The sequence below is a fragment of the Rhineura floridana genome, chromosome 2 (genome assembly GCF_030035675.1).
Source record: "Rhineura floridana isolate rRhiFlo1 chromosome 2, rRhiFlo1.hap2, whole genome shotgun sequence".
Classification (NCBI taxonomy): domain Eukaryota; kingdom Metazoa; phylum Chordata; class Lepidosauria; order Squamata; family Rhineuridae; genus Rhineura; species Rhineura floridana.
The window spans coordinates 207390445-207397358 of NC_084481.1; positions in this window are offsets into that span (position 1 = coordinate 207390445).

Below are 6914 nucleotides of genomic sequence, written 5' to 3' on the forward strand. Positions count from 1 at the left end.
AGGTCAAATGGGACAGTGACCCACTAACTGTAGTCTGCCCTCAGCCAGTTCCTACCTGCCTGCCGTCTTACTTATAACCATTTCAGAGGATGGCCCTGCCTGTCAACTTCCTCCCCCTTAGTCACAGTGCTGCCACTGCAGAGCTCAGGGGGGAAGACGACTAAAACTACTTGGTTCTACCTGTCATTGGCTCTGGGGCACCTATGGTTAGCCCTCCCACCTTCCCCAACCATCATTACTGACTGCATAATCCCTGTTGTAAGGTGGTATCCGTTCTTTGGATGTGACTCACTGTTGCAATCTTACTCTGGACCCACCCCCCTCCATTCCCCATGCACTTAAGGCAAAATGAGTATGCATGTTTTCCCCCCTGAATATTGGAGGGTGTAAATGTTTTTCCGCCTGAATATTGGAGGGTGCCACCTTGGGCTCCTGCTGGGAGGAAGGGTGTGATATAAATCAAGTAATAAATAAATAAATAAATGTTTTGACAGAAGCGCAATGAGTTCCTTATTTTGCACACTTTTAATGTCTTCTAGCAAGTATGGATCGATTCCATGTCCAGCTGTTCTTTATAGCAACATTTCAAGACACATTTTTGCACATGTTTAGCAATTGCATTGTTGCTTCCTAAATCCAGAGACCATATCGAGCCAAAATAATATTTTTTTGTCGCTAGTCCAGAAAGATTGCTTATTAGCACTAAGAAATAGAAAATTAAGGCTGCAGTCCTATGCACATCAAGAATAAACCTTATTTTACAGAGCAAACCTATGCAGGTCTACTCAGAAGTAAGTTCTCCTTCCCACTGTGCTCAATGGAGATTTCCCCCAGATAAGTGTGCATAGCTCTGCAGCAGAAAACTACAATCCTAATCCCACTTACTTGTGAGTAAGCCTAACTGAATTCAATGGAATTTCTTTCTGAGTAGCCATGCATAAAGTTGCACTGTAAAGTAAGACTTACTCCTGGAGAAGTGTGCATAGGATTGCATAGGAGTGCATAGGATTGCAGCCTTAATTTCATTTCAGGACTGTGCTGTAAGTCATTTACATCTGAGTAAATGTACACAGAATCAGACTGTATAGCTGCTGGCATTCATTTTACCAAACACATTCAGGAAACACTCAGCCTCCAAATCCGCACTCTTACTAATAGCAATTTATTAGCTGAGAGGACCTTGTCTTCTGCATTTTTTGTATGCAGACCTCTCCAAGTGCATCGGTAGGATATGGTTGGACAGTTTCATAACTAAGTAATGCCAGCTGTTTGGAGTCAACGTTAGGGTCCCTTTGTGGTGTATGCTGCAGAGACATAACTAAAAGTTGGCTCATTCTCTCAAAAATATGTTGTTTGTGGTCTCGATTCAGCATATAACACAAGGTAACCGCCGAGTGAAGAATGAATATATCCATTCTGGGGAAATACCCAGACCACTTGGAGTCTGTAGCCTTGATGCAACAATCATTCATAGGACTGGCCTTTTACCCACTCCAGTTTGGTTTTCCTCAGTCACCAAAGTTGTGACTTTATTGTGTGATGGATCAACGAATGTTAGTTTAATTTAACATTGCTTTTTTTCCTGGCTGTCAGCAGTTCTTTTTTTTAGATCCCTGTGGCAGTAAGACAAACATGTCTTGACAGCACTGTACAGCGCAGAACATATCAAACAAACAATAAATATAACAGTTAAAAATCTATATATTTGAAACTTTAAAATATTCATAATATCAGTGCTGGACTAGATGGGCCTTTGATCTGATCCAGAAGGATTCTTCTGTCTTACTTGAGGGTGGTGCAGAGCAGGGCCAGTGAGGGGTATGGTCTGGGAAGAATCCTGAGGGTCAGATGGAGAGGCCTACAAGGCCACATATTGTCTCAGTGCCTAAGGGTCCTAAACGATAGGCTGAAGAAGTGGGGAAAACTCAGGTGGTAAAAAATACAACACAAATCTGTTTGAGAATGGCAGAGGCAGCAGAGCAAGCCAGATTGTTGGTTACTCATTTACTTTAATATGATTGGGGAGTGACTCAGAAGCACCCGTCAGCTGGGTGTGGCTGCCATGCCTACAGTTCAGCTTCATAATGCTGACTATAGCAAAGGGGAATAAATTTGTTGCATGGAGCATGAGTCATGCATCGTCTGCTTACACCACACCTCAGTGCAACCCAATGTAGCTTAGCTTTGTCATCGTTTGACTTGACGATGCAGCTTGGGCACCAAACCTGAGTCCTCCTGAGCCAAAGAAGCAAAAGAGGAGGGGTGATCCAAGCAGAAGCTGCTTGCTGTGTGGGGTGGAACTGCTACCCTAGCTTCCCAGCAGGTGCCTCGCTGTTGCCTCCCAATATTGCTCACCACCTCATCCTCTCCTTCCTCGTAAGCAACAGCAACCCACCTGCTGGGAAGCGAGAACAGCACTTCCACCCGCACCCAGTGAGCCACCTGCTCTCCAGCAAGATAGCCAAAACTCTGAAGACACCAACAATCACTAAGTATATGAAGGACCCAGGGTAGGAGCAAATAGCCAGAGACTGAAGGAAAGGATCACACAAAGGCCAGCTACCCAAGGGACCACCTTGCCTCATATACCTCTGCCAGGCATGCCCCAGAGATACAGCTGATGTCAACTAGAGACTGGGCCTTTAGCGTTGTGGCCCCAGCTCTCGTAAAATTAGGCAAGTGTCTAGCATTTTTGCTTTCAGTCAGCTATTGAAAACTTTAGCTCATTTGCTGGGAAGCAGTTTCTAAATTCTAACGTAAATAAGTAACCTTAAAAGCCACTCCTTATCCCTGCCCAAAAAAGGGTGAAATAAAACTACAGCTAATTTGCCGAGCCTGGCCTGCTTGGCGCCAGCCCATACAAAAGATATCACAAAGCTGAACATTGGTCAATAACTCTTCCTATAGCAGTAGGAATGTGCCTCCCAGCAAGCTCTGTCTCCCTCAACCTGCCTGACATGTCTATTTTTGGACTGCTGTGTAGCAGAGCATAAGATCAGAATTCAAGTCAGGAGATCAGAGGACCAAGCTGTGCATGTGTGTATCTTAATGTTTCTAATTGAATTTTACATACATCATCACAAACCTCTAATTAAATACAGTTTGTTGCATCCTGTGAAGTCATTGTGCAAGTGGAACAACTTGCACTTGCAGTGGAACTGTTACACCAAAAAATGGCTCTTTACATCTGGAGGAAACTCCAATAACACACCAGATGGGAAACCAGAAAATAAGTCAACACCTTTATTGATTACCAATATCTTTTGCAAAAGAGAGACCAGGTATTCAGCTCCTGCCTGAAAACCAATCTAAAGCGTGATTATACAGATGCAAGTGATATATGCTTTCAAGCCTCCTCACACAGCCCCTCCCTTCTTGTTAGTAACTTTCCCAAGTCTCTTCATTGTCTTGCATTGAGCTAACGTCCTGGCCTTGAGCGTTCAACCGTGCTGTGCCTACCTCCCCCAATGCAATACATTCCAGTCACTATCTTCTTGAATAGTATCTTGTTACATGGGGGAGGGGGCTAGCATTCAAGTATCAAACACCAACTGAACATTTAGCATTCACATGCACCTTAGGAATTTTGTTTTTCTGCTTCTATGTTATCTCAAGTTAACACATTCTGTACCGTGTCAAATTAACACTACATACTACAATTCCCAAACTATATATGCCTGATTTCATTACAGTCCCCCCTCAAAAGCATTTTGGGGGTTGAAACTTAATCATTTTCCTCTTTTGGAAGGCTATGATACATCATAAGCATTTGTTTATGTGTTACACTCTCAACCATGCGCTGTATGATCAAGCGAATACATGGAATAAAGCAAGGCAAAATTAGTAAAATCAGCAAGATTACACACAATATCATAAATCCACTTCTTAGCCAACTAAAATTAGGAAGCCAGTTCGTTAGCCAGTTCCAATTCCAACCATCCCACTTTTGGGGTTCTACATATGCCACTTCCTCAATTCTCCTAAGATGTTTCTCCAATAATTCCCCATTGTCATCTACAAATACACAACAATCAGAAACATTTAAAAATCCGCAGAGGCCACCCTGCGGTGCCAATAAAAAATCCATTCCAAGTTTAATTTGGAGAATACTTTGCTTCAGGGCTTTAATGTCCTCAGCTAGCAGTCTGAAAGCTGCCACAGTTTCGTTAGCAACAATTTCCACCACTGCTTGTAGACGAATAACACGATTGGTCAAATAGTGGGCAGTTCTGCCACCAACATTGGACTCCCAAGTTGCAGGGCCAACCCAATTTATTATCCTTTGAGCAGTCCATATTTCTTTTCCCCACTTTTGTTGACCTGAATGTGCTACTTTGGAGATAACACCTTCAGCCTCTCTGGCTATTCTTTGGAGTACTGGACCATATATTTTTACATTGGTCCCATTATGAATTGAAATTGGGGGCAGCAATAGGGCCACATAACATGTTCCAGTCCAATTGGCTGGGAGCACTTTATATGCTCATGAGTCACAGACAAAATGATGTCCCAACCTGGCTATAATGCCATGGGGAAAAGGTCCCTTATCCCAAGGTCAAGAGCCATTAAGGTGTGAAATGGGAGATCCTCTGTGTCTTTTTGGATCATACCATCCATCATAAAAAGGGCTACCATATCCTACCATATTATCATTTTTCACACAAAGCGCTGGCTGATCTTTGTCTCCCTGGCATGACACTCCTTCTCATGGTTGGGATCGATATGCTGCTCCCACCTCGAACCATGATTCTTTGAACCCATCCACCCCTGTACCATTTGACCATACCCAATGAAGAGTTTGGGAATTATCAAAATACATGGTAGTGGACTTGAAATATCTACACACACATATGCAAGTCATTTCATACGTGTCATGGTTCCAACAGTCGTCCCCCTTGGGGGTCTTAAAAATCCTGGTGCCATTTATATGGGTCTCATTCCATAATCCTTTGTACTGAGTACAATTGAGGCCTTTATCCCAATATGGAGTTGGATGCCATTTGAGAGTAATATAACATTTAGAAGTCCCAACAGAAACACTTGTTTCATCTTGACGTGGGGTTCTTTGGAAACACCAAGTTCCAAACGTGGGGACTACCCAATACCAATCTCTTCTGGTGGTAAAATTATATGTTTTCCATGTGTCATTTACATTTTCATACTGCACATGTAGGACAGATTCATTATACACATGTCCATATGCAGTCAGGGGAAGAGGCCTAAAGGGGAGGGGATCTATGCTATTCCCTCCTGCATGCACACACACCCAGCAACTGGAAAAATTGAATTCCTTCACCACTTTTTGCATCAAATGGAAAACTGAATTTGCTGGCTCTCCTTCTGGGCTTTCTGGTTCTTCTGCTCCTGTAAATAGAAGAAGGCCCCATATCCATAACAACCACATCTTATTATACATCCTCAAAGCGGTACTCTTCCCTTTTCTGTTTAAGGCAATCTTTTACAGCAAAAGCAATACAAGAATATGAACACAATCACAACTGCCACAAGTCCACCTATTATTCCTTCCCAATTGATTTCCCAAGCCACTGGAATTAAGGAAGGAAAATCCATTTTACTCTTTTGTCTTCTTGAATCTCATCTTCAGGCTGAGACCTGGCACAATCTCTGACAGCCACTTTTCTTCAGGACCCTTCTCCTGTCCCTCAACAGCAGGGAGGTCCTGCGCTACTTCCTTCCTTGGCTCCACTGGTGATGATGCCGCCTTAAGTCTGCTGACGTGGATCCACTTGGATGTTCCTTGGATCTTGACCGCTACATGGGTTGTCAACAAGACCTGTTTCGGCTCACTCCACTTGTCTTTAAGAGGTTCCTGCTGCCACTTTCGAACTCGGACCCAGTCTCCAGGCTTATAGGAATGGATCTGTCCCTCCAACGGCAATCTCTGGAACTCTCTTGTGTACCTGTGGAGATCATGTAAAACAGACTGCAGGGCAGTTACATATTCAACCACAGCATTGTCACCTAACAATGTATTTACAGAACTACCTTTTCCCTGCCCCAACCGTGGTGGTCTGCCATACAAAACCTCATATGGTGTCAATTTAGTCTCTCCCCGGGGACTACAACGAATTCTGGTTAATGCAATCGGTAGTGCCTCTGGCTATTTCAATCTGGTTTCTCTACAGATCTTGGTCAAAGTCTGTTTGGTGGTTCTAACCATTCGTTCGATCTGCCGAGATGATTGTGGCCTCCATGGAGTGTGTAGTTTCCACTGGATTCCTAAAAAGTCACTTACTTGTTGAACAACCTTGGAAACAAAATGTGGCCCTTGGTCCGATTCAATACATTCTGGCTACAAGAAATGTGGTATTATCTCCTTTAGTAAAATCTTTGCCACAGTTTGCGCTGTAGCATGATGACAAGGAAAAGCTTCCACCCATCCAGTAAGTTGGTCCACAATAATTAACAAATAACGCCACCCCATGGTTCTTGGAAGTTCAGCAAAGTCTATTTGAATATGCTGGAAGGGATAGAAAGCCCAAGGGCGGCCTCCCATGGGTGCTGGGGGCTTAGGCCCTGCTGTATTAATGGCTGCACAAGTAGGACATTGGCTGGCTGCCCTTTGAGTCTCTACATACAATCCTGGTGCAATAACATAACGAATCATCAAATCTCCCAAGGCGCTTCCTCCCAAATGCGTGGCTTTGTGCATATTGAGCACTACATTTCTTAACAGAGGACGGGGAATAATAATCTGGCCTCCTGGTATTTTCCACCATCCTCCTGGGAGAAGTTTAGCATTTGCCTCTTGGGTTCTTTGGATTTCCTCTGGTGAATATATTGCCTGATAGCTGGATAAGTCAAGTGATGGAATTAATGCTCCCTCTTTCTCTTGCTCTCCTGTCTCTAACGCTGCTTCCTTTGAGGCTTGATCTGCCAAACAGTTGCCTGCG